The 27,577-nt window shown below is 41.1% G+C and overlaps 1 long non-coding RNA gene across 1 annotated transcript in view; it reads left to right on the forward strand.

Moving 5' to 3' along the window:
• Nucleotides 1-10,373: 10,373 nt before the first annotated feature.
• The window catches only part of LOC134217269 (uncharacterized), a 31,196-nt gene continuing 13,992 nt past the window's right edge, over nt 10,374-27,577 (forward strand). Inside the window, exons 1-2 of the long non-coding RNA XR_009980970.1 lie at nt 10,374-10,507; nt 10,589-10,852. This is a non-coding gene — a long non-coding RNA (uncharacterized LOC134217269). The remainder of the gene's footprint in view (nt 10,508-10,588; nt 10,853-27,577) is intronic.

Genomic DNA, 27,577 nt, shown 5'->3' on the forward strand with positions numbered 1-27,577 from the left:
ACTGGATTATCAAATTTATAGAATACTCTTATGAAATTTCAGCGACTTTCCGGAAACCCTCTCGGATTTCAAGAGATTTTTTCGCACATCCTCAGATAAGTTATAAAACTCCCTATGACTATTAGGACAATCATTATCACTATTATTATTATTTATTCAGACTAAGGCCGAAGTGGCCTGTGCGGTATATAAGAGTCTTCTCCATTCGGCTCGGGCCATGGCTACACGTCGCCAACCACGCAGTCTACGGAGGGTCCGCAAGTCATCTTCCACCTGATCGATCCGCCTTGCCCGGTGCGCACCTCGCCTTCTTTTGGCTGTCGGATCGTTGTCGAGAACCATTTCATGGGGTTACTGTCCGACATTCTGGTTACATGCCCGGCCCACCGCAGTCGTCCGATTTTCGCGGTGTGAAGGATGGATGGTTCTCCTAACAGCTGATGCAACTCGTGGTTCATTCGCCTCCTCCACGTACCGTCCGCCATCTGCATCCCACCATAGATGGTACGCAGCACTTTCCTTTCGAAAACTCCAAATGCGCGTTGGTCCTCCACGAGCATCGTCCAGGTCTCGTGTCCGTAGAGAACTACCGGTCTAATGAGCGTTTTGTAGATTGTCAGTTTGGTACGGCGGCGAACTCTATTCGATCGGAGCGTCTTGCGGAGTCCAAAGTACGTACGATTTCCAGCCACTATGCGTCTCCGAATTTCTCTGCTGGTGTCATTTTCGGCAGTCACCAGTGAGCCCAAGTACACAAATTCTTCTACCACCTCGATTTCGTCACCACCGATGCAAACTCGCGGTGGGTGGCTCACATTGTCTTCTCTTGAACCTCTTCCTATCATGTACTTCGTCTTCGACGTGTTCATGACTAGTCCGATCCGATTGGCTTCCCCCTTCAGTCTGATGTAGGCTTCCTCCATCTTCTCAAAGTTACGTGCCATAATATCTATGTCGTCGGCGAAGCCAAATAGCTGGACGAACTTATTGAAAATTGTACCACTCGTGTTAATCCCTGCTCTTCGTATTACCCCTTCCAAAGCGATGTTGAATAGCAGACACGAAAGACCATCACCTTGCCGTAACCCTCTGCGGGTTTCGAAGGGAGTTCGGAATGCCCCTGAAACTCGAACTACGCACATCACCCGATCCATCGTCGTTTTGATCAACCGTATCAGTTTATCCGGAAATCCGTGTTCGTGCATTAGCTGCCATAGCTGGTCCCGATCGATTGTATTATATGCGGCTTTAAAGTCGATGAATAGATGATGTGTGGGCACGTTGTATTCGCAGCATTTCTGCAGTACTTGGCGAATGGCGAACACCTGGTCCGTGGTGGAGCGTTCGCCCATAAAACCAGTCGTTTCTCTGATCCGGGGGCACCGTGCCGAGTGCAGCGGTTGCGGTGCTACCAATGGCAGATCGAATATCTCTCCAGCCATCTTCAAGAGACGCTGCGCCTAGCTGCTCTTCCGTTGGGAGTGCCACATCCAGCTGCTGCGCGTATTCTTGGGCTAGTCTACCGTCTTGTAGCCGCCGTAGCCGAATTTCAGACTTGTTTTCTTTTTAACTTCTAAAATTTCATGCAAACGTAGGTATATTTGTGATGACTATACAGATTCTAATAAACTCTTAGAAGCTTCCAGAATTATTCTTCTCATAGGAGTGCTATCAGACATCTGAATGTGCTACAACATAAACTGCTTCATATTCGCATATTTCTGCGATTGTACGCTCATATCCTTGTCTAGTTTCTCAACTTCGAGAGTCTAGTGAGTACATCTTCTGCCTTATATACAGGAGGTCTGGCGTTAACTACATCACTTTTCTAAGTGAATCCTTGATCTATATTTTTGTTCATCTAACTTACCAAGTTAACGAAATCTCCTTTCCGTGGTATTGTGGGGATGCAGAGGTTTTCTCGGTCTCTAGTTGCAACAATAACTACACACTAGCATTCCTCTCCTTTCCCAACTGACTGGAGCCCTAGGCAGTAAATACCAACCTTTATTCATTTGGATCGTAGAGCAATTTACACCAGCTCTAACCAGTCACTGAGAAGCAACCATTGATAAGTACAGCCAGTCTTAGCTAACCATATCCTTGTTTAGATATTCAACTTTTGATTGATTCATGTCAGCCTGTCAATTCTTATAAAATTTCAGAAGTTCTCTGAGCTTCCCTAAACAAGCAAAAATAATTACATGCTTCCAGAATGTTTCAACAATTTTATGGAATAGCAGATACTATTATAAATATCAAGACTTCTTGTAAAATCTCAATACATCATTGAGCACTTTTTGGAATGAAAAAAATTCCTTATAGGCTTTGAGAATCCTTTCGGAATAGATTTTTCCTTTACAATCTCTGGAAACATCCACGATTGTCAGTTAAACCTCTGATTAACTTTGAACCGTTTTAATGATATTTTTATAGAACTAGAAATTGAAATAGTATTGATAATATTAGAATTAGATCTTTTAGTTATCCATATGGTATGTTTTCACCATAATCATGGGTAGGACAATGCATCGACTGTCCTACCCAGGTATTTTCATGCGTAGGACATGTCCTACTTGTCCCACCCACTCCCGGCGCCACTGATTGTGAGGAATGATCGCATACGTACAGTCGTGGAGGTGGTGTGTGCATTTATTATAAAAGTTTTTTGCAATGCAAATTGCTTTCTGCATATGAAATTTATGAAAATTGTATTATGGGGTGAACTAAATATTATTTGACCGATGGAGCTCAAATTTTCTAGGGCTTAGGAAATGTTTGCGTAACGTCCGGTTTTTAAATTCGGCGTTAAATTGTTTTCGCCATAAGACATTTTTTCGAAGTCCCAAAACAGTCGATTAAAAAAAATATTCTCAAAGTTTCATGCATTTTGGCACCAAAAAACAAACAAATTATTTCCTCTAGTGAGATAAAAAAAAAAAGTTTAATTTTGAGCAACCTTAAATCATGTGCGATTTAGCTCAAATTTTGCATAGGGTGATATGTTTGGCTACGAAAACGTTTGCGCATCGTCCGGTGTTAAAATTCGATGAAAAAATGTCATCATCTGAAAAAATTAAAAAAAAATGTTCTAAGAGAAAAAATCGATTTCTTTTAATTTTTTTTTAAATAACATCAGATCTCGACGTTTCATGCATTTGAAAGTCATTTGATATCAAAAACAAAAATTCGATTTTTGACTTTTCCTTTGGGTCCCCCCTTGGAAAAATAATCGTGTTTGAAAATTTCAAAACTTTGATGAATTTTAGGCACCCCTAAGTCATGTCCGATTTGAGCTCAAATTTTGCATGGGGTCATAATTTGGGGTAATGAAACTTGTGAGCAATGTCGTTTTTTGAAATTCGAAAATGTCATTTTCATTGGCACCCTACTATATAGTAATGGCACAGACATACAGTAAACAAAATACATAATATTTGTATTTGCGTAATGGGAGCGGACGGTAGTGAGCCAGGACCAATGAGACCCCCCTTTTCAAATGCCTCAGGGTCGGCGTACGCGAAAATACAGGAAACTTTCATATGAACACCAAAACCGAATTCTTCGAATTATACACACAGGTACCTTTATTGCTTCCTCTTTTCCCCACTTTCTTAGCTTATTTCCTACCTCACTTTCTCTAACTTTCTTCGGTGGGCCCCTACGGTCATGTTCCGCTACTCCAACAGCTCTCTACCGTGTACTATCTCGAGGTTTCGATGCTGGCTTGTCTCCTCGATCCTATGCACGGACGAACGCCTGCATCGTTAGTACTATCCACAAAATGGCGGTGACTGGATAGACTTGATCCCTTTTTCTGATTTCCGATGTATAACAACCAAAAATAAATAAACATACGCAATTTCCACACAGACTCTCTAAGAAATATAGTATTTAACTTTACTGATGTGTGACAGTCTTTAAATTATTGTTGTTATTGATACACAATCGATTTTTTGGAGTGCTGTCAAAAATCGACTTTGAAAATATTCGGGGGGAATTGATCCCTCTCTAAGAACTTGGTTTGATAAAATTCGAAAGGTGCCCTCAGAATTTTTAAATATTTTCCCTTCAAAATACGCGGAATAATCGAATTGCTGTGCGTATACATGAGTGATTTTTGTTATTGAATTCGACAGCACATGCAATTTTAAAATTTGGGGAGACTTGATCCCTTTTCTATGAGATCTATGCAATAAATAATTTTTACTGCTAACCCTTCATCAAATCCGGCAAATCTACAAAAAATTAGAAGCCTAAGAACAGATTTATATTTTTTTGAATTTTTTCGCCAAATTTTTGTATGGGTGACTAATGGGGGATCAAGTGTCCCCATATTGAGACAATAACTATTCTAAAACTTTTATGGATTGTTGACATTTTCATCAGTACAGATCATTAAGCATATTTATGGCTTTGTGCTGTGAATGAAAAGAAAGCATTTGGTCATTGTTATGAAATATTGTTCAAATTTTGCGTGGCCAATAAAAAATCTTTATGAAGGTCAAAACATACAAACCGCCCTGCAGCATAAATAAGGGTGTCAATCCAAAAATAACTCACTACATAAAGGTCATTTGTCTAAAGGATCTATACTAAAAACACGCTAGAACAAAACTACTTTAGTTCTCGATAAAACAGGAGGTGATCAAGTCTCCCCGGGGATCAAGTCTACCCACCTTCCCCTACTGCGGACGTACCAGAATGGCAAATCTGGCCTAGGGCGTGTGGAGTCAATCTTCGGACGCTAGTGGTCCACTGATATGCTACTTGGCTATTGGTCCCAAGTATACACCACGGTCAAGTTTTTTTTTTCTTCCTAAGCAATGGAGGGGGAATCTGCTCAACAGACATCCTGGGTTGTCCAGGAAGTGCGGGGTTAAAGACCACCTCCAACAGCAAACGAGGGAGGCATGACTACATCCCCGACCAGACTACATCGTACAACCAGAAAGTAATGCTTCAAAGGGGGGCCAGTGCACGACGCACCCTCGAGGTTAGCTGCGTGTCCTTGCAGCATCGAACATCGTGACTCGCTTTTTTAGAAGAACACCATGGTATCGTGCCAGCGCATAACCGGCTTTCCAGGTAGCCTTACCACGCCCTATGTCCTCGGAAGGTGGGAAGGGTAGACTTCGCACCTGCTTCCCTCTGCACGGCTGGTATCAAGAATGATGATGCCGCGTGCACCCCAAATTGACCTCTCTGCGATAGGGTCTGTTTTCCAACACACAAAGGGACTTGCCGACGCGGTGCCTACGCCTACCCCAGCCTTGACGAGGACCCCTTTCCGTCCTCGGGCTCGGAACCCGCCCGGTTGACCGACGCCTTAAAAGCAACGATACCATTTTGTCTGTGATATCATGTTGTCCAGTTCACATAGGCTAATGAGTGCACGTGCGCGAATGTCCAGCCAAAAAGGGGTTCTGTTTGAGGGGGTGTTGGGGTAATTTGTGGCGGTTAGTGATGAGAGGTGAGCGATGGTCCGGTTAAAACTATACCTGGATGTTTCCTTCTACCTTCGCACAATTTATCACTTCACTTCTGCAATGGTTTCAGCTTGGCTTAAGTTTTTCCAATGGCTTTATGGTAATCGACTCACGTCTTGCTTTAGCAAAAGGTGCAAACTAATTGCGATTCAGCGATGGTGGTCGTTCACGCGAAAAGCTTTGGCTGTTACATTTTCCCCTCATCACATTTTCGCTCTATTGAATTACTCCACCCACAATGGCCTCCCATGTCCTTGCGTACACCTGGTGTTGAGTTGTGGAACTATCCTATGATGCTAATGTCTGCATAGTGGGTGTTGGTTGGGTCAATTTTCAATAAATCAATAATTTTCAAGACATGTACAACAAAGAACGAATAGTAAAACCACGAAAATCTCAACAATCTTGGATTCTAAATTAATGATTTTGTGTGTGTGTGTTACTTCTACGTGAAGTTAAACGATTTAAGATATGAGTATATCATCTTGATTTAGATGTTAAGAATATCAGTGGAAGCTTGCGGAGATATATCATCTTCCACACTGATATTCTTCCTCCCCTTCATACGGGAGCTTGGCAGAAGGAAGGTCGTGTGATATGTGCCATCACAAATATTGCCCTCCGCTCGCTTTCAAATCGACTTCTATAAAAACATTCTTCATGCCTGCCGTATCCTAACGGAACTATCAATTCTATACTTTCGCCTCTAATTCTATCATGATCATGTACGTCTATGTTTGGAAGATGATATTAGCATTTTCATATCATTGTAAATCTTGGATTATTCTACACACCACTGGTTACACATGCCAAAAAGGAGCGCTCGGCAAGGTCACTGAGCTTACTCTGAATTTCAGAGCCAGCCAATTCGAAGCCGTTTAGGTCCCAAGCAGCACAACTTGTTTCACTACACTGAGGATACTGGTCGTAAGATTTTCATACGACAAAGCTTATGAGAATGTTTCATAAGAATTGAACTATGAAAATCTTAAGATCATATTTCGATCAAATCTATCTTTTTATTGGATATCCAACAAGACGATTCCTCGAAGCGTCGGTGGACGTGTGGTGTGATCACACGCCTCCTAATCACGATGTCCGTGGTTCGAAACCAGGTTCCACTTTTTTTTAAAGAACTTGAATTTTTTCATAAGATTGTCGTATGAAATGCATTCCATTAGTGAATCGTATGAAAATCAATACATTTTCTTGTGGCGAAATTTCAAAAGAGAATCGTATGATAGTATTACGACCAGTATCCTCAGTGTACTGAACATTTCACTGTGTTGCAACTATTCGGAAAGAAACAATCTTTACGTATGTGCCATCAAATATAACTCTCTTGCAATCTGAAAAGCGCAAGGGGTGGAGCCTACGGAAACATCCTTCGATTACAGAAAAATTGCAATAATGTTGCAAAACACTACAGCCGAAAAATAAAATAAAACAAAAATATAAACCTGGATTCGATTTATGGATCTTGTGATTGGATTGACAGTCCTTCACTCTACCACAGCACCATTGAACACTTCGAAGGGACTGCATGTTGACTCACCATAAAAACCATACGCTTATGAAGTTTTGTACTCGGGGTTTCTGTTACTTGATTGCACCATCACCGGAAAAAAATTGAGTTGCCAAAACGTTGAACGATGCTTAATTAAACATGAAGACACACTCAACTTATTTGCAACTTAATTTAAACAAACAATTAAATTTTGAAAGACGCATAAAAGTTGCATGGTAAAAACTATGCAACTTAATGATTTTGTTTTGTGTTTCCAACATGAAATGCAGTATTCTTTGGTTGTTTGATTCCAAATGTCGAACACGTACTGCATTGCAATGTTGATGAAACATTGATCACAATTCGAACGTTTTTGACATCTTCATGCAACTTTTTCGTGCTTTGATGTTTTTTCAATGCCTTTAATGAAACTGAAGAGAAATAAGGTGCTTTTTGGAAGATGTTGCGTGGGCTACTTGGGGTGCTCCATGGTTATAGGCTGGTCCTGCGTATTGATACACGGTCAATCGCACCTAGCAGAATCTCATCGATTACGGTGAAGGACAGTAACGGTGATAGAACACATTCTTGCCTCACACCAGCAACGACCCGGGCAGGGTCACACGATACCCCATGTGCAGCACTCTACACAAGAGGGCAAGGCCGATGATTTTCTCATGAACCACCTTCCGTCTCAGAACGCCTCACATATTCTCGTGATTGAGACGGTCGAAAGCTTTTTCGTAGTCAATGAATATCAAGCAAAGGGACTTTTGGAATTCGTCAGAGGGGGGACAACGAATTTTTTTTCATATGGATTTTGGCAAGTATGACAGTCGCCTCTTATTTGGTGCATAAATTTATACTCCAATGTCAAAATGCTCCTATACTTTCACATATTGGCGGAGTATTCGTGAACATTTGTATTGTTTACCATTTTTATAAGAGAGGTGTCGTGCCGCTTAGTGGCCATTAGGACACAATCCGAAAAATCTCCGATGAAATATAAATTTCGCCGAAGCAAAATGGCTGCCGTTCACACTAATTATGAAAATGGTTTTAGCAGCGTCCAACCGTCACGTGCTACCGCGTCAACAATCGCTAACAGAATGACCTAGGATTAAAAGTTTCGTCTAGTTCGAAGGAAGCAGCGTTTTCAGAAAACCTATTCTTGTCACTTTCCTCTAAAGTTGCTTTTTCTTTTATTTCTTTCAAACCGATAGCTCGTTCAATATATCCCGCTCTCACACCTGGCCTCGGCTCGAAATACCTTCCCGAAGTCAATCTACATACAGTCGAAATACTTTTCGCACATACTTTCGTTCACTTACCATAGTTGATTGTACGTTCTCTTTTGCTCAACAGATATAATTCTCGCTTCATTCGTCTCTTTCTCTCAGCAAGTATACATGATTTCGTAAAGGAGCTGGTCCTTGATTTTTGTTCTGCTCCTGAATTGAATTTGAAGAGAAATGTTTATAGCAATACTAGCTATTCCTCTCATACGCATTGACACCCTTTGAATCGCATTTTCTCCAGGGATTTATATTGCACGGAAAGGAAAAAGGATTTGTCGATATATTACATATGTTTTTATCTCGGACTTAATATACTACAATATCTCCCACCACTACTCTAAACAGTAAACTCTAATTGAGATTCTCACGTCCGAATGTGTGAGTGGCGATTAAAGGAAAACAAACACTCCTAGATGGTGCAACTCAGCAAAGATTGGGTAAAAATGAGTATATTTCCATATATTTTTTGACTCTTTTGATATCATTGTGATGACCCGATCATTTTTGAGGTTATGAGCAGAAGGAAAACAAACATGTTTTTACTAGAGGCCTGAATAAGAGAAACGCGGATAGGTATGTGCCGCCAATCGAACCGTCAAAAAACAGCAGCCAATCGAGCAGGAGACCTGTCAAGCAGCCAAAATGTTGGCTCAAATACTGAAAACGGCTAAATTTGATTTTATGCCATTTTTAAATAAACAAATTTTACATTAGTTTGCAATAATATATGCAAGTCATTTATAGATTATGAAATGTAATTTCTTTGTTTATTGGATTCTATTGTTATGTGATGTGGAGACATTAAATAACGGATTGTGGGATTTTTCCTACATAAACCATTTCCTTCTTTTCATGTGTTGTTCTTTGATGAAGAAGATTGAATGCAGTGTTTGCAAAGTCATATTTTCTATCCGCCTTTCTCTTATCCAGGCTCTATTCCCGTCTTTGTATATACTCTGAGATTCGAAACTATCCAAAATCAAGTGTGAAACTACTCAAATTTGAGAAATCTGCTAACACTCCCATTTTGGATATATTTTTATTTTGGTTGTTGGGTGATTTATACTTAATTTCGAAGTTTACCCCCAACACTTTCCACTGAGTTATTTTGTTTATATGTAAGTATCCAAAATTAAGTTTTGGCACTTAACACGGTTTTGGCTGAAAATTTACTTACAACCATTTTAACCGACGCTCATGACGTTTCATGAAGTTTCGAACTTAAAGTTAAACTTAAATTGATAATTGTGTGAAAATTTGCCTAAAATGGAACGAAATGCAAGGTTCCGAGGAAGGTACTTCACTACAGGTGAGTTACAATTAGTTTCTTATCAATATAATATGAAATACTAATTTATTCTGCGTACAGTTTTAGGAAGGAATAATTATTTTACCGGCAATCATCAAGAAATCACCTCGGAAACCACCTCTTTGATTTTATCACATATCCCGCAAGGTAAGTACGACGTTATTACATAGAACTAATTTTTACATGTAAATACCTGATATCCCAGGTAAATTATTGCTTATAAACGTTTGCGGTTATGAAATCTAACCTCAAACTACACATGAAGACACCTGCATTCGGTGGCGTAGCCAAATTTACCTACAATTTCCTTCGTGGCTTTTTTGATGAGTAATTCGGCAATTTTTCTTCTTTTACAGATTCGGAACGTTGTTTGCATCAAGTATTTGATCGTGACAGCAGAGGACACGACACACATCTTGCAGGATCATTAAAGTTATTCATAATCAATATGTCATTATTATATGTTTGTTTTCTATTTTTAAAATAGTTTGAATAAAAAAATAAAAACATGATGATAATTATAGATTTTAGTATGTTTACGAAACAAATCCTCATTTCGCCTAAAATTTGCTACCGTGAAAACCAGATTTTTAGTAATTTTCACGCAAAGTCGACTCATTGACTATAAGTAAAAATCACCCAACCAAAGTTTTATTAAAATAACTCAAAATTGAGTACTTAGTGAATAACTCAATTTTGAGTTGTTGCACTTTGCTGTCAAGTTGAGTGAAAAAGACTCAATTTTGAGTTGTTTCGGTTCTCCGTGTAGTGTCTTTAGTGTCTTTAAGTAAAACCAGAAAAAAATTGCTTTTCTCGCGAACGTAAGTAATTCCGTTCTTGAACGACCGTAAAAGCAACATCCGAACCGTTTGGATCCAAAAAGCCTGTGTTTCAAAATAGTGGGGTAAGCACCCATATTTACATCATAATTGTCAGAGTTTGACGAAATATATTTATATATATATTTTCTTAATTTTTTTTCCAGCCTTTCTGCTGTGCAAGTTTAACTTGCTTGACGATAATACCTTCAGTATCCTCCATCCCATGTATCATGACTAGAAATTTGAAACCTCACAAACACCTTGGAACTAAATACGAAAAGTAACATGTCGACAATATCCCGAGCCGTAATCGTGTTGACTGAGACTTAATTCCACGATACGACTTAACCTGTTTCATTATGTGGATAAGAAGTTCACGGCCGGTCTGATGGCCTCGTCGACCAGACTAAGATAAATCTCAACTACCGGTGAGCAAATGAGCATTAGCATTAGAAATATGTATCATTTATCGGGTGGGAACGATCATTACGTAATAAATGAACACACTTGGTTTATATTTGGGCTGTGCCCTTTATTTGATTAAGCCGTTGTTACTACGCTGGGAAGCTAAACAGTCAACTTTTAATGAATCGTTTTAAAAAGTTCATTGGTAAACATGATATATGAAACTATCATTGAATTTCCCCGGTCGTTTTATATTTGAGCGCTGACGAAGCGTAACCTTGTCCGTCGGTCGGGTGTCGATATAGGAATCCTTTTCAGCATTCCGCGAGTCATCATTCGAAAGTGTTATCATTCCTTTGTCTGCCTCCTTTTCGCTGTCCATTTTCGGCTCGTTAAACGAGCTTGAAACCTCCATCATAGGTGGGGCTAGCTTTACATCCTGCACATTTCTGGCATATTGCACGCCATTACCGCTCATTATGACAATTTTTGCTCCTGTTCTTGCTACTACAGAGTATCGTTCAGATGAGAAAGTCGGATCACTTTTGCATTTTTTTTGCTGGCTTACTAGCACGGTATCTCCAACCTTGATAGGACATTCCTTTGCCCCGCGTGTCTGATCTGCGTAATGCTTACTATAGAGCTTAGTTTCTGCATCTAACTCGCGTATGTGCTCGCGATCTAACTGTTTGGGCCGATGCACACCCGCATAAATTAAAATGATCTGCATTACTGTTATTATTATTCATTTGAATTAAGCAATATTGTTAATATTTATATTATAATCGATTTAAAATATGATTATAAGTTTATCCAGAACAAATACTGTACAGCATTTCAAATTTACGACTCCATATGCTATAATTTCACAATATATCATTTCTTTACAATTTTTTATAATTCATGTTTGATTTTCCTTAGGAAGAAAATCATAATTGACTGTGATGGGCCATCAACACATATAGTAACAGTACTGAATGTAGCGTTGATATAATCATGTACCCTTGAAGTTAAAATTATTTCGCTGTGGTTCCACACATACAATTAGAAATCATATGGTTCGATGGTAAAACTATGATAAGCGTTCTTTTTCTACAATAAGTGTGCGTATCTTTTGACTGACGCCTAACTGCCCTGTTTTATTTACATATGTGATGGATGTTGGTTTGTCAGAACCAGACAAATTTTATATTTGTGCACAGTTTTGCAGTTTTTTTAAATTTCTTGCATCACTAAAAAGGTAAGTGCATTTAATCAAATATCTACAATCTATACAATATAAATTCGATTTACAAATGAATAAATTATCATTCTACAGTTTGCTATGGTTCGAAGAAAGGAATCCGTCTTCCTAGGCGCTGAGCCTGAAGCAAAAGCCGCAAGTGGCAGTACGCCGTCCGGAAGCGGAGGCGGAAGTACGCCGTCCGATCGAAGCTAATCTGCAAGGATGACGAAGTGTTGGTCGTGTGGTCACTATAACGCAATCAAGTTGGCAAATCCCTGTAGATTAACCGCAAACAGTTCGTTGCCGTTTGGCGGATCCAGCGGGCGAAAATAAATGGTACAAAAATTCATTCGAACCTGACTGTAGAACTGAAGATGGACAAGGATCGCATCAAGACTCTAAACCGCCATATCGCTTGAGGACGAGCGACGCTGTCGAAGGATAATACACCGTGGAAACGGTCGCGGATTCCGCCATGAATACCAGTTCTTCCGGGCCCCTAAGCCCACTGTTGCTTTCGTTCATTCATACACAAACATCGCATTGATTTAAAAAGGAAAGTATATCATGATTTACAGTATCATTTTCAATAAAGCATAATTATCATATAAATAACCTCGTAAATATCTTATTTCTCGTGTTTCCATGGAAAAAAAAATACCAATCGCAGTCCATTCGCATTAAAGATAAGGGATACGGTCCATCGATTTTTTTGTGTACCGTTCTACTGTAACCACATTACATTCCATACCGTTTTATCGAAAAACAAGGATTGTAACTGAAACATATCACATACTGTGTATGAATAAAAATGTACCGAAAAACGCCTGGTTTTGAATGGTAATTATACTTAACCGCCCATTACCCATGTAGTTGATTTGCCAAACACAGTATAACATACTGTAAGAATCATTTATGATGAGGTTAGTTTATCATAGTTTTAAACAGCAATCGGAATAGTAGGAGTAATGTTATTTATCGTCAGAAATTATCTGAGATATGGTTCAATTATGGTTCAGATTTATGCGGGCATTCCAAAGACTGGGAAACTGGCCCCGGTATTTGAACCCAACTAGCAGTTCAAACGGTGTTACCTTTAGTCTCGCATGAGGAATCAGTGTGTTATGGTTATGCACATATGTTTCTAAGCTAATTCTCCAATTAGAACCATCAATTGTGGATGCTGATACTGCTTTAATTAGAGACTGGTTCTGTCGCTCTATAAGTTCATTCGACTGTGGGCTCAAAGGAATAGATTTCCTTACTTTTACGCCCTTATTCTCCCAGAAGGAACAAAACGTTGAACTATTGAATGGCGGCCCGTTGTCGCTCTGCAAGATGCGTGGACAACCCCAAAGTTTAAATACATCACACAAAGCCGCATTGGTGGCCTCCGCCGTTTTACGTCTCACCTCGACGACAAATAGATATCGTGAGTAAGTGTCCACTACAGTTAAAAAATCTCCTGACCCATAGCCGGGAATGGAAAGGAAGTCCGTCTGGACTATTTCCCAAGGTCCATCGGGAAGATCACGTGATGAGATTGGCAAAGGAGGGTTTTTCTTGGACAGCATACAACAAGTTTGGCATTCTTTGACAAACTGTTCAGTTTCCACAGCCATTCGTGGCCACCAAAAGAATTCGCGCATAATTCTTTTCATGGCGACTTCTCCCACATGCCCACCATGTGCTGATTCCATTGCCTTTCTCCGTAAGTCGTTTGGTAGAATGATTTTATCGTTTTTACAAACCAACGCCCCGATGTAGTGGAGAGTTCTCTTTTGTGCCTCGTATTTCCTCAGTTCCCGAGGCCATACATCATATTTCAAAGCTTCGATGACCCTTATCAATTCGTCGTCTTTTTCTGATGCCACTTCAATCTCCTCAAGACACATTGCCATACCGCCAGCGTCTAAAGCAAACAGTACATGGTCTTTGCACGTCTCATCGAAAGGCTCTGCTTGAGAAATTTGAAGGAACAATCTCGACAGTACATCCGCGACGTTTTCTTCACCTAGAGAAATTAATAATCATGATTTTATTCTAGCATACACAGAAACCAATTCTATTCACCTGGAACTCGCTCTACCACAAAATCAAAGGGTTGCAAACGAAGAGCCCACGCTTCCGCCCGAGAAATTGCTCGTTTACCAATACGATGTTTTCCGCCGAAAATAAATTGATTTGCTTCAGCATCTGTTCTTATGGTAAAAAACATGCTGGATAAATAATATGCGAAGCGCTCGACGCCCCATACCACGGCGAGCGCTTCTCGATGAGCTTGAGGATATCTTTGCTCCGTCGTAGTTAATGCTTTGGACGCACATGCGATGATTCTCGGCCTTCCTTCGTTGTTAAACTGCACCAAGACAGCTCCCAAGCCGACCGCTGATGCATCAACGAAGAGCTCCGTTCTGTCAGATATTTGAAAATATCCTAGGGTTTTGATGCACTTTATTGCTTCTTGCTTAAAGTTTTGGAACTCCTGCTCCTCTTCGTCGGTCCAGTAGAAGCTCTCTGCATTAGCTAATGCTCGCAACTTCTCAGTTCGTGTTGCTCGGTGTGGCACAAACTTATCTATAAATGTCACCAATCCCAAAAAGCTCTTCACCTCAGCGACGGTTTCTGGGATTCGGAATTCTTCAATAGCGCGCATTTTCTCTTCTTCGATTTGCCACCCTTCCGGAGTAATCTTAAATCCAATAAACTTGACGTTCTGGCTCTTGAAGGTGCATTTCGCCTCATTAATTTTCACATTGTGTTCTCTGAGGCGGAACATTACAGCTTGTAGGTTCTCGTCGTGCTCCTCCGGAGTTTTTCCGAATACGAAGATATCATCCAAGTAGTTCCTAACTCCTCGACAGCCTCCAAGAATTTTGCGCTGTAATACCTCTTGGAAAATGTCCGGCGCGTTGCATAGCCCAAATGGCAACCTAACACATCGGAACATTCCAAATTCCGTACAGAAATTGGTGAGATGACGACTTTCTACATCGAGCTCGATGTGGAAGTACGCATTAACCAAATCTATCGTCGAGAACCATTTTGCGCCATCCAGCTCCGCTAAAATTTTTTCCAGGCTTGGCATTGCGAAGGGGGTTCTTTGAATGTAACTGTTCGGCCCTCTTAGGTCTATTACTAGCCTTATGTCGTTTTTTCCTTTCGGTATGGCCAGCATTGACGAACAGAAGAGATTTTCCATTTCATCGGTAACCGATTCGATTATACCCGCCGCTAGCAGCTGTTGAAGCCGTTTCTCAACCATTGGCTTAACGGCTATTGGAATATTCATAAATACGTTTCGACAGGGTGGCCTTGTTCGATCGTAGCTTATTTTAACCGGGGGAATATTAAATTTAGGAAATGTTTCATCTATTCCCACCGAAGCTATATCATCCGCTTCGTACCATGAATGTGAAGGCGACTCAATCGTTTTCACCGGAACTTGCAAACCTAGCAGCAAAACGCTGTATCTAGTTGCCGTTGCTCGACCTAATAAAGACCGGCATTCCTTCACAACATAAAATTTTTCGAGCAACGTTGGGCGATCGTCGGAAATATGCATGAAAGAATCTGGTATTTAATCAGTGACGTATGTGTTTTGTAAACAAAGATTCAACGTCGATTTGTCCATCCGATGACTCGCACGCAAACCAACACCACCAACAGGTAGCCGAAGGCTTCCGCTACCTGTCTGTGGTGATGGATTGCGTGGGAGTGCTATCAGATTGGACAAAGCGACGTTTGAATCTATGTTTACAAAATCACATACGTCCTTTTGAATAAGTACCCGAGAAATGTGGATATTACCTGTATCTTTCCCTCTGTCGCGTAGGCCTTCAAAGGACGATCACTTCTTTCCTGGATATTATATAGTTCATTTCGATACCTATCATCTGAGCACATCAAGTCAAATCGTTGTTCAGTAATTGTATTTACTTGAGCGCCCGCACGGAAAGGAAAAAGGATTTGTCGATATATTACATATGTTTTTATCTCGGACTTAATATACTACAAGAGGGTGGTGTCGAACGCATATATCAAATTAAAGAATGATACGATAAAAAATATACAAAATGCGTTAAAATGTAATGTTATCGTTTCCATTTTTGACCGAAATATTCTGATAAATAATTATGTGCTGAGAAGAAGCTCCATACTGGGGAGAAACACACGTTACTGCCATTTTCGAATCCGCTGTGCGTTTTACAACATTCTCACTAACGGTATTGTTTATATGCTATAGACGATGCCGTTGTGGTGGTGCCGGAATCATTGACTCGATAAGTGGCAACCAAAATCTGACACCTTTACACCCACCTGGAATTCGTTGACCTGCACCAGAAAGATACGAAGCGTGATAATATTGGCCACACAGGATTTTCCGGCACGGGTCCGGAGGATCCTTAATAAATTTTGTGTATAGCACTTGCAGACTCATCATCGGTTCATTGATTTCATGATGAGCTGTGGCAGATAATTTCAGAACATGGTTTTCCAGCGGAACTGATTAGGCTGATGCATGCTTAATGGCTTGAAATTAAGTATGCAGGCGTGGTGTCAACCTCGTTTATGACCTTGGATGGATTGAAGCAGGGTGACGCACTTTCAAATTTATTGTTCAACATTGCACTCGTAACCGGCTTAGCAGATGGAAACGCAATTTGCTCTGTACGTTTAAAATGGACTAGGTACTCAAAAATGATCCGAATTCGACTTATTTTCATTAAAAATGGAACAACCCGAAATGTGAGTGTAATAACTATATTTTTTTGTAATCTGTTATCATACATATTACAATAATCCATGCGTTTGCTAGACGAGTTGATTCCACTAGACGAGTAAAAACTGATTTCTGTATCAAAATTCACGCAAACAAAGGAAAAAATACTTCATAATTGTGATATCTGTACTATGCAAATGGTATGGCAGATTTTCTATCCCACAATGCAATTCCGGCCCATCATTTCTGTTTGCAATTCTTCGGAATGCCTTCAAGCCCACAGTGTGTTATGACTCCCATAAGGTAAACCTACTGCCGGGCCAGCTACTCGCAACCAATATGGCAGATATTAGACTAAAGAGATCATCATCAAACTCTCGTGCTACGTCCGCACAAACATATGCTTGGTAAACCATATCAGATGGGTATTAGAACACACCACGGTAACTTTATCCTGTACCAACATATGATGTGGTCTGAGCGTGCAACGAGCGATAAACACTCTTGTCGGGTTGCATCATAGCAAAAACTGATATGAGCAACTGCTCATTGAAGTTGATGGGCAAATAATTATTTATCAAGATGCACTCCGCTGTCGTTTCGGTTAGAGAAGCTCCGAAAGAAGTTGGATATTTGCTGCCATATGCCTTTCGGGTGGGTGCACTTCGGCCTGGTAATATTGCTTTTTCGAGTGGTGAATGGTTTCAAGCATCATCCACCGGCAAGCAGGAACACAAAAGAAGTCAACTATTCATCTGGCGTATTATTCGATTAGAAATTTTGGAAAACTTTCACCATCCTGCAGCCGCGCTTCTGCTGATCGGCTTTTGTTGGTAGCAATATATGCTCATGTTTGGAATTAATTATTCATTCGAATTATTTGCTTAGTAAAGCACGTGCGATTATTGTTCCGCTCGACCGTAATAATTTAATATATGTTCTAGTACGAATATTACGCCTATTGAATTTGAACTAGCCAACCTGTTGGCACCGACAGTCAGACGGAGCACTCAACCATAGTATATGACTTTTTGAGTTATATGAAATATATGGAATCGGTAACTGAACTAATGAATATCAAGTGTGCCAGCAGTTACTTCTGATTGTCTGTGCTGTCAGTATATTTTACCGGATAGCGCAGAAGGGGTCGTGTTTGGGAACCAAACATTATTTGACCATGTGGCGTTGTTCGGCGGGATTTTGTACATGCATTTGTGTGCACATTCTAGTGCCTCCTGGGAGTTAAACGATATACATCAAGCTGATTATGAACCTCATTTCCATACGGCGAATAGCTTGAGCCAAACAGTAATTAGGCTTATCTACAATCGCTTCTACGGTTAGGAAAATGCCTAAAGCGAAAAGTGAAAATATTCAAGAATACTTTGTATTTGAATCAAAATTTTTATTATTATAATCTATTAATTTGATGGTTTTGTTCTACTAATGTCATAGGCTTCTCTTATGCAAAGGACAAATTGGGAAAGTGATTTGAGTAAGTCACATGACTTGAACGCAAATTCAATGATTAAACACTTCCATCCAACTAACTTAAATAAAAGAAAATATTTACATTACCAATCAGGAATTTCTAACTCGGCTTGCACGTACTTGACGTCTTTAGAAATTTTGATTTGCTGAAAAGCTATGACCAGTGTTGAGAAATGTCATTTCAGTATCATGGGACTAGCTGCTAATATAATATACGATATTTTCATTTCGAAATTTTTGAAGAATCTAAAAAGCTTGAAGGACCCTTTCATTATCGCCCGATCTAAATATACTGCAGTTCGGTTCGAATGTGCTTTATTACAGTAAAACAGTTGGAGAAACCTCTATGAGTCGATATTGAAGAAACCATCGGCTCATAGAAATATCGAGATGAGGATTTTTTTTTTACGGACCCTTTTCTTTACATACTGGGTGTCATTTAAATTTTTGGAAATCGAGAGTTTCACGCTGAAAGGGAAGATTTTGAACGTTACTAGCGCCTGGATTTTGAAGATTTATATATCAATCGAATCGGACACCCTTCAGCAATTTGACAATTTCATTGAAACTTAACATTATTAACGATGAGCTATTGAAAATTTCAAATCTTGTCAAAGCCAGTAATTTATTTTTCTTCATTTCTGTGAATTTTTAAATTATTTCAGATCTTCACTTGTCATGATATTGCCAGTACTAAGGGGCTCCATCGACGCTCCGACATGTTGTACAACTTTGACTCCACCCCCAGGAAATTTGGTTCGGTCGGAGTCAAGTCGGACTGTCTGTGGGTAAGTTGTACGACTGTTGAACAGTACAACTTGTCCACAGACGGTCCGATTTTACTCCAACCGAACCAAATTTCGTTGGGGCGGAGTCAAAGTTGTACAACATGTCGGAGCGTGTATGGGGCCCCTAAAGGAGCAACTGGCAAGGGCGGGCGCTAAAAGCAGCTACCCTCAGGTCAAACCTAGGGACCTTCCGCAAGCAGAGAGTACAATACATACACAATAATTAACAACAAAGTAGGTCGACAAAAACGGACGTCAATCACGGTCTTCCGCGGTGGGAGTCTCCATCGATAAACTTTGGCCAGGTGGCCAACTGAGGCTGTGCGGATGTCCAAGAATCCAATTGTTGAGTCGGGCTGTTCTCCGGAGTTCAATCGCTGCAGCCAGATAGGAAATCCAACCTTAGCGCATAACATCGATCCACAAAACTGACCGAAGAACGAAAAACTTTTCAGAGCGAAGGAATTTTGCAAAAAAAATATTCGGATCGGAGGATTTCCGCAATAAACTGATCAGAACATCAGTTAAATGATGACCTAATTCAGATCGCATTTAAAAACAAATCCATCTTTGAGAAACCAGATGAGGACAAACAGGCTAGGGGCGATTAGTAAAATACGTCCCACCTTGATTGGGAGGGGGATTTCCGAGCAGCGTGACGATCCATACAAAAATTTTAGGGATTTGTTACAAAAAGCGTGACGAAAGGAGGAGGGGGATCGGAAATGCGTGACGTACTTTGTTTATCTTCCCCTAGCGGTAGCGGCAGCTATAGAGATGGACGAAATGGCTCATCTTATTGAGCGATCCGGAATTGGTCCGCTCAATACAGTGAACTAGCTCATTTGAACGGTTCATCCGCTCACTACATTTTATAAAGTATATTTGACAAAGAGAAATACAATAATTTTTTTTAGTTCAGTTCAGTGGTTATTTACTTTACGAAACTCTCAATCGGTGCAGGGAGTCAGCAATAGCTGCCCAGCTAGCATTGTTAAACGCATTTTTTACATCAAGTGGAATCAATGCGCAGTATCTAATACTATATCTGGACTCGGTTACTTCATCCATGCCCTTGCACAGGATGTTCGAAACCATCACCCAGGACCTCCTCCGTCAATTTTTTGTACTCAGAACTTTTCTGAGCAGCATCCCGCTTCAAGACGAGAATCATCTCGCCTTTCCGCGTCCTTCGGATGCAGTTGACTAGACCAGAGAGTTTGTCGTTAACTCTCATGGCCTTCAAGATTTCGGCGTAGCATTTATCGTCAGTACTGACGATAATCGCCTCGCCTCTGTCTTTACGCTTACCATTGCCATTGGAAGGCGCACCCGTCTTCTCCTGAGCTTTACCCTTCTTAACAGTGGTGCGCATCCCTCCACCTGCCGCATTCTTTGCGGCCTGCTGCCGTTGGCTTCTCGCCTTCTTGTGGTTCACGACCTCCCTCCAGAGTAGGTCTTCCTCCCGGTGAGCTTCAGTGGTCCTCGATGGTAGAGGCACTGGTTTCACCGGCTTGGGAGGGCCGGCCTTCCGCTCGACCTTCTTCCGTCTCTCCCGCTTAGGAGCTGCGGACTTCTCGACAGTTGTTTTCAGGTTCGCTTCCTGCGTAACCTTACTCAGCCTCGGAGTCGCTCCTGTCACGGCCATCATTCTGCGGAGTTCCTCGATCTGGCTGTCCGCCAACCGTTTACCTACAGACATGAGACGAATCTTCGATTCCGCCTCCTCTTTTTCTTTTTCCGCCTGCTTCCGCTCCTTAACAAGTTTGCGGAGTTCTCTTTCCGCACTCTTGCTGGCCTCTAGTAGGGACCTCCACTCCAACTTGGCCTTGACTACTAGGGCACCGAGCGCCTGCACAGCAAGTGTCAGGTCATTGCTGTAATTAACTCGGTTGTCCAAGAACGACATGATCACGTCTGATCGTCTGGCCACCGCGTTCCTCGTGGTTCGCCATCACCGATTTGATGACGCGGGTCAGGGTGGGGTCGTCCATCTTCACTTCAACCGGCATCTCCTCAGACCCTCCACCTTTTTTTCCATCGCCTTCCCCCGGCGATCTTTGGGGAGACCTTTCAAGGCCGCTGCGTCTGGCGAAAGGGTTTCCTTACCACCATTCACCTCTCCTGCATCTCTCGTAGTTTTAGTTGGTTTCGCTGAATTCATTTCTAGTGGGTCCCCCTTGCTGCTGCTGTCGAATCCTGCTGATGTAGTCGCATTCGCGATCCCATGGTTATACCTTGCGGCATGCAGGGAGACCATGCGAGGGTTGACACTTTCGTGTTCAGAGCCAGATCAGCGCTAGTCGGGAAATAGCATCTGAGCCTACTCCCTGAGTGTCTTTAATGCGGCACACAGTCGCTTTGATAGAGTCTGCTTACGGACACTTGTGGTTTTTTGGGAGGGATTTAGCAGAGCCCACTGCTAAACCCCACCGCATCCTAGGCAGTTCTCCCTGACTCGCAGACAGCTGAGGAGGGGTCGTCAAGCCCTTGGGCATAGTCCCTGCTGCCCCCACGGCGATAGTCTGAAACACATCGACTGCACGCTCGCACTCCACTCTCTTTTTTGTGTATTTCTGTTGGTTCGTTCGTTCATTCAAAGAACCATTTCTTCAATACAAAGTCAGATCTGCACTGTGTAGGAGCGCGCTCCCGCTCCACGCTCTTTTGTTTTGGTTCGTTCGTTCGTTCAAAAAACCCTTTCCTCGGTTCAGTCAGACTGCGCTGGCGCTTGTTGCTGGGTATGTAGCTCTTTTTGCGCTCCCGCTCCACGCTCATTCATTCGTTCGTTAGTGTGGCGCGCGCAAGGAATGAACTACCAGCAGCAAGTAGATTCAAGCGTTTGTGTGGAAAGAGCGAACGCTTTTTCACTCGCGAAAAAGAACTAGTTCTTTTGAACCGTTCACGAGCGGGATGCCTACCTCTAGCAGCTAGGGAATCTTGTATGTTTGTCGGTATTCCGTAGCTTGAGCGAGGAATGTCAAACTTTGGACATCAGCAGATCACATGTTCCACTAAGTTTTGTACTCCGCAGATGTCACAAACGGTACGAAAGGGCCTTCTGCCGAAATTATGTGAGAATCCGGTCACACCGGAGGCAGGAGATTACTTGCTGGTCCTTGAGACTGGGCATGTCGTTCCAGGGTGCCATGGATTCCTTGACCTTCCGCAATTGTGTGGTTCTTGAAGCAGTCCATTAGTTTTCCCAGTCCTGGCAGACGATCTTTTTGATCCAGGCTTTAACGTCAGGAGGGGGAATCGATGTTGTGAAACGCCGGCCTTGGTGGCCGACTGCAGCCAGAATGTCCGCAGTGACGTTGCCTGGCACTCACAATGTCTGGGAATCCAGGTGAAAATTGTCGATTGTTGTTCACTAGCGAGGATGGTCTGGACCCATGGATGTTTCGGGTGGTCAATTTGTAGCGCAGGGATGGCAGTAGCGGAATCAGTCAGAGCTAGAACTGGTTTGTCGGAGGGAGTAGTAGTGGCAATCAACAGAGCTGCGGTTCGCCGAGAAGACGATGAATTGCAGGAAGGCTGTCCGAGATCGTTAGGTTGCTCCCGGCTTCCCATTAATCTTGAGACTAGGGCCGGAGAAACGATGCCGTCCTTTGCACTTATGCCCGCGGACGCTTTTTCCGGCCGACATGGTGAATCCAATCGACGAGGCCCACCGATGAACGGCACTAACCGCTGCTTGGGTTCGGATACGCGTTCGCGTCGGAGTATCTCCGACTACCAGTAAAAATTTCAGATGTAATCAATACCATTCTAGCATTCCTAAGACCTAACACGAACATCACGAATGAAGTAAATCACAGGCCTTCGAGTCCACCGCAAGATTTTCTTAATGCATAAAAGAAGCAGTACCTGCCGTGCGCGAATAATTAGGGATGAATGACCTTCTGAGTTAATATCCCTCAAAAAACAAACCAGCAACCAGTGCGCGAGTCATCCATTACACATGACGCATAACAACACAAGCTCAACGATGACCAGCGCAAGATTTAGACCTGAGTCCGTCTTCTGCTGCCAAATATGCTGGTTAAGCATGCCGTTTGAGGGAATCGAAACCGACATACACCGGTTAGTATTTTCGCGTCGGAATCCTCAAAAAAAATCGCGTCGGAATCCTCAAAGGATTTCCCTAGGAATATCCGAATGAAGAACTCATGTCGGAATCCCCAACGGATTTTTATGGGGGACCAAAAGAAATTCCGTCGGAATCTTGAAAGGCTTCCCGCCGGAATTCCCAAAGGATTTTGGTCGGTATTTCAAACAGCTGAACAGTCACGAACAACGACGAAAGCTACACTAAAACGGTTTTCTGGGTCACTGCCACACTTGCAGAAGAACGAAGCCAAGTTTACAAGCCATAAATATATGATTGGTGGACATTATTGTAATTTGTGTGATGATGATTTTTGACATCAAGTTCGGCGGAGGGGTTTTAGTGATATGTTGCATCTTATTGCAACATCAATTGATTCTGTCTTTTTCCTGTTGCTCGCTGCTGGTGTCTACTTCCTAAGCGAACTAAGAATTGCAGTTCAGGTGGGAAGTGCGTGTTCTTTTATAAGACAACATTATTAGCAATGGGGGGACTAAAACACTCGTAGTAGACTCGGGATTAGTAGGATGAGACATGGAATTTCGGATGATAAAATTTAGGATTGGTAACTTGGGACGATGATTTAGTCACGTTCGCGTTGTATGCGAGCAGTATCAAACAATGTTTTTCTATATATTTATTTTATCATTTTTTTTCTACAAATTGTAATCAAATTTATTCTTGTTTTATATTTTTTTTAAAAAGCTCAAAATGTGGTGAATTTTATTCCTCAGCTGTTCAGATTTTTGTTTTTATACGACATAATAATAATACTTTTTTGATCGGCATAGTTTACATTAAATTTATATGCTGTTACTCTAAAAATAAGGGCGTAGTATTTATTGATACCACGGTACACAATTTTACTCATGTTTGGCATCTACGTGGACAATAATTGGGAATAAAAGTTCTCAATCAGTGCTAGAATACCCATTGCACCTGTACCAGTATTTTCAAATAACAGAGCAATAGACAAGCGTCAGTCAGAACAAACAACATACATCAGACAACTCGAAATTCAATTACTTTATCCTCTGGGATAAATAAACCTGCTTTTCAGATGTCAACTATGTGCTTCCAGCATGAATTAGTTTAATGGCTCCAAAACATGGAAAGGACATTTGAAAATTGAGTGTTAACATACTCCATGTGAAAAAGGCACCGATTTCTATTTCTTCCTGATGTGTTCCTGAATCAATACAACCCAAATCGACAATGTTGCAAATTGTGTCCGATCAAGACCTACCAAAAATGGAAAACGCCCCCAATCCCACACTGCAGACGAAAAATAGCCAATATGTGCTCGCCGGTATCCAGTTTTGGAGTGCAATACAACACATTCCACCCCCAGCCGCATGGGATCGACACTTGGCCTCAGAGAAGAAGCAATCACCAAACGAACATAACAAAGTCGAATAATCTAAAGCGTACGACAATCGCATTTGCATGCATAGTGCGATGCGACAGAACTTTTTCGGAAGAGCCCAACTCAAAGGCAACAGAGCGAGAGTCTTTGTAGTACCACATAATCTCCTTTGAAGTATGGAAAGTGGGCAACTTTTCCTACAGGATTCCGTCTTCAGTGATGCTGCAGTTTTCGGTTTCCATCGGGTTTATGTGGATCTTTTTTTGGCCGAGAAATGGTACCGGTCATTGGTATGGCTGGCCGGTTGCACCCTTTGCGTTCCCTGCCTCGGCCACTCACTTTCTAAACTGTTCTTAACTGGGTTTTCGCAGGAAAAAGCCCGTCCGTGTGTTGTCGTGCCGCCTATACACTCGAACTCGAGAGAAGAGATTTCCCACATTTAGGCGCTACATTGGATTAGAGTGCCCTCTTGCAGATGATACTTGTGCTGCAGCCTAGCTTTTCGACCTAGGCGGTGTCTCTGCACATAATCATCCACACCGTCGTCGGACCAACTCAGCAAACCTTGAGCAACAACAGTTTAACGACTGGGGCAGTCAGTTGCGGAATCCATTTGTACACCTAGGAGAGAATTGTACATGACGAACCAGGTTAGCTTATTTTCAGATTTATCTATGCAATTGATTGATCGTTCATAATAACCGTGAAAATATCCTTCATTGGAAAAGAGGTGGACACCGAGGTGGAAACAATTCAGAACATTTAAATGTCAAAATTCATATTTTCTTATTTCAATTTGATTTATTATAAACTGCAAAGCTATAAATAGTTCTCATAATTGATGGATTTTTTTTATTATTAGGGGGAAAGACGGCTTTGGCAGGTTTTGTTCTATTATTGGCAGGGGGGTTTTTGTCGACCAAATTTTATGAAATTTGGCCACAATGTTCTTTGATATGTGTTCGGTTCCGAACGTGTAATTTTTGTTTCTACTTTTGTGTGTTATTTATATGTATGAAATTGCGATAATTGATTCGAACCTATGATTAGTTTAGTCTATAGATGTACATTAAAATAGTACCTTTCCTTTAAATCGTAAACAAAAAATAAATTTGAATTCAATCTTGCAATTAACAAAGCAAGCTCTGCCTACCAGGAACAGTTAGGTTTTGTTGTATTGGCGTTGCCATGGTAATGGGGTGAGCTTGGAGATTAGTTTAATGTCCATCTGACACACACACACATTCAAACAATTTAACTATAAATAGCCAGGCACTTTCGTGCAGATTTTGAATTTTGTATTTGACTGTCAACGAATATACATCGAGAGGAAAAGCGAACCCGGAGTTTTATTCTGCTACCAGACCACCATCCAGATCCAGTTTCTACTGCGCTGCTGCAAGAGAACCGATTGCTGCTGCTGATCCACTACCATACAGTCCACCTGTTCTGCCGCTCATCGGAGCATCGTTGGAGGAATCAAACAGTCAAGAATTGTCCGTTCGATACGATCCACATTAGACCTTGTCGGGTTTCTTCAACTATTAATTAAATAACACTGACAAACAACAAATCAATTTTATAATTTCACTTTTATTATTTTTCTTTTCATTTTTCATTTTTTCATCACCTCACTTTAACATCCGTTTTCAGCAACATTCGTCACAAAACTGATTATCCTCGAACTGAGAGAAGCCCTACAGCGGATTACTCTCTCCTCTCCGCTCGAATAGAATTATTTGCTGTCCAAGGGGATCTCCATATCTCGCGTTCACGGCAGATGAATGTTTGTTTTTTTTTCACTCTAATAATTTGTCGTACAAACTTCAAAGTATTAAATACTAGAATACGTGTATGACACGATTGTTTTAAACTAATATTATCTTAAACAGAAGCGGATACCAAATGATATTGTACTATTTCCTACATCCTTCTTCTTCTCTACTCTTGATCAATTGTAACATTTTGAATCGAATAATATTTAAATTTATTATAAAAGTAAAAAAAACATTAATCAGTTCAAAAACTTCATAAAGAGTAAAATATCAATAGAAATTGAATTACTATATATTTAATCCTATTTGAATACATATTTGAGATGGCTGATTTAATATGATGTTCTGAAAAGAGAAAATGGTTAATAACGTATCAAAACTGCAATTATGTGAAACGAGACTTACCATGACCATGAATTAAAAGTGAAATAGAATAATTGGAATTAAGCACAATCTTTGAAACTATGATACTGATACATGTTACTTATAGTTTCTATTAGTAATTCAGGCTTCACACGTTTGAAATTTTTACCGATTCGAAAATAACACCAATATCTTCATATATCCTCAAGTATCACGTAGAGCTCACCAGGCTCTAGAACAGGCTCAGACCAGGCTCTAGAACAGGCTCAGACCAGGCTCAGCTCATCTCAGTTTACATTTTCTAACACTAATACACGGCAACAACTGATCTTGTTCATGCAGTCATGGGTAGAGCTCACCAGGCTCTAAAAAATCAATCTTGCATCAAAACCAGAAAAATTCCAATAATATTCTCAGTTCATCTCAGTTTACACTTTCTAACTCTAATACATGGCAACAGCTGATCTTGTTCATGCAGTCATGGGTAGAGCATACCAGGCTCTAGAAAATCAATCTTGCACCAAAACCAGAAAAAAATCCAATAATATTCTCAGTTTATCTCAGTTTACACTTTCTAACTCTAATACATGGCAACAAATGATCTTGTTCATGCAGTCATGGGTAGAGCTTACCAGGCTCTAGAAAATCAATCTTGCATCAAAACCAGAAAAAATCCAATAATATTCTCAATTCATCTCAGTTTACACTTTCTAACACTAATACACGGCAACAACTGATCTTGTTCTTGCAGTCATGGGTAGAGCTTACCAGGCTCTAGAAAATCAATCTTGCATCAAAACCAGAAAAATTACAACAGCATTCTCAGTCCATCTCAGTTTACACTTTCTAACTCTAATACATGGCAACAGCTGATCTTGTTCATGCAGTTATGGGTAGAGCTTACCA

Source organism: Armigeres subalbatus, chromosome 2 (genome assembly GCF_024139115.2).
Source record: "Armigeres subalbatus isolate Guangzhou_Male chromosome 2, GZ_Asu_2, whole genome shotgun sequence".
Lineage (NCBI taxonomy): Eukaryota > Metazoa > Arthropoda > Insecta > Diptera > Culicidae > Armigeres > Armigeres subalbatus.